The sequence below is a fragment of the Octopus bimaculoides genome, chromosome 4 (assembly GCF_001194135.2).
Source record: "Octopus bimaculoides isolate UCB-OBI-ISO-001 chromosome 4, ASM119413v2, whole genome shotgun sequence".
In the NCBI taxonomy this organism is placed as follows: domain Eukaryota; kingdom Metazoa; phylum Mollusca; class Cephalopoda; order Octopoda; family Octopodidae; genus Octopus; species Octopus bimaculoides.
Window position 1 is genome coordinate 11,433,529 of NC_068984.1, and position 1,904 is coordinate 11,435,432.

General features: G+C 36.4%; 1 protein-coding gene across 1 annotated transcript in view; it reads left to right on the plus strand.

Moving 5' to 3' along the window:
• Positions 1-1,904, plus strand: part of LOC106872187 (formylglycine-generating enzyme) — a 42,713-nt gene that overhangs the window by 6,561 nt on the left and 34,248 nt on the right. The window lies entirely within an intron of this gene.

Here is a 1,904-nt window from a genome sequence, read left to right on the forward strand (position 1 = left end):
AATAATAATAATAATAATAATAGTTTCAAATTTTGCCACAAGGGCAGCCGTTTGTTGGGAGAGGGGATAAGTCGATTACATCAACCCCAGTGTTTCATTGGTACTTAATTTATCGACCCCGAAAGGATGAAAGGCAAAGTCGACCTCAGCGGAATTTGAACTCAGAACATAGCAGTAGCCGAAATACTGCTAAGCATTTCGCCTGGCATGCTAATGATTCTGCCAGCTCGCCGCCTTAATAATAATAATAATAATGATGGTGATGATAATTTCTTTATAATTAGAATAATAATAATAATGATGATGATAATTTCTTTATAATTAGAATAATAATGATGATGATAATTTCTTTATAATTAGAATAATAATAATAATAATGATAATAAGAATGGTTGCAAATTTTGGGGAAGAATTTCGTTAGCCTCAGTGATCAACTGGTAGTCATTTTATTGACCCTGGAAGGATAAAAGGAAAAGTTGACCTCAGCAGAATTTGAACCCAGAACATAAATACAAATGAAATTCCAGTAAACATTTTGTCCGACATGGGAACAATTCTGTCAGTTCTCTGCCTTATTAACAAATCTCTGCCAAGGCAACACCAACATCCTCTCAGTGATTAGCCAGAGATGATTTTTAAAATGAGAATATCTGAAATAAACTCGACTGCTCTCACAAACGAGAATACTAAAAATGAACCCGACCACTCTCAAAAATTAAGTAAAGAAAACGGAAAAATTATCCAGGATCCTTGTCCGGTGCTGGATCAATCTCAAAATCTAATCAGTTTGTGCGAGTCATGAGGCCAAATATACCTGAAAGTTTCATCCAAATCCATCCAGTGGTTCTTGAGATATCTTGTCCACGGACAAACAAACAAACATAACTGAAAACAATACCACCACCTTTGCTAAGGCGGAAGTAATAGTAATAATAATTGTTTCTAACACAGACACAAGGCCTGAAATTTTGAGGAAGGCATTTAGTTGATACCATCAAACCAGAACTTTAGTTTACCGACCCTGAAAGGATGACAGATAAAGTTGACTTCAGCAGGATTTGAATTCAGTACGTAGAGATCTGAAGGATATGTTGCTGAGCATTTTGTCTTTTGTGCTAATAATTTTAGCCAGCTCACTGCCTTATATAATAATAATAATAATAATAATAATAATAATAATAATCCTTTTTATTATAGATTCAAAGCCTGAAATTTTGGGGGAGTGGCTAGTCAATTACATCGACCCCAGTGCTCAACTGGTACTAATTTTATTGACCCCAAAGGCAAAGCTGACCTTGGTAGAATTTGAACTCAGAATGTATAGAACAGAAGAAATGCTGTTAGCATTTTGTCAGACATGCTAACAGTCCTGTCTGCTTGCCACCTTAATAATAATAATAATAATAATCCTTTCTACTATAGGCACAAGGCCTGAAATTTGGACGGAGGGGACCAGTCCATTACATCAACCTCAGTGTTTCACTGGTCCTTCATTTATCGACCCCAAAAGGATGAAAGGCAAAGCCAACTATGACAGAATTTGAACTCAGAATGTAGTGACAGGCGAAGTGCCACTAAGCATTTTGCCCAGCATGCTAATGATTCTGCCAGCTCGCCACCTTCTTAATAATAATAATAATAATCATGATGATGATGATGGTGATGATGATGACGATGATGACGACGACGACGACGACGACGACGACGACGTTGATGATGATGATGGAGTCAAAATTAAAAGAAGAGTGCCATTTGCTATCTCGTGAGCAATATTTCGGCATCTTGCGTGTCTTCCCCTGGTTCAAAAAATAAATTTGTCAATCTACTTCATTTTCGTTTATATAGAAAGGATTGAGGTAACTCCTCCTGAAGATATAGAGTCAAAATTAAAAGAAGAGTGCCAT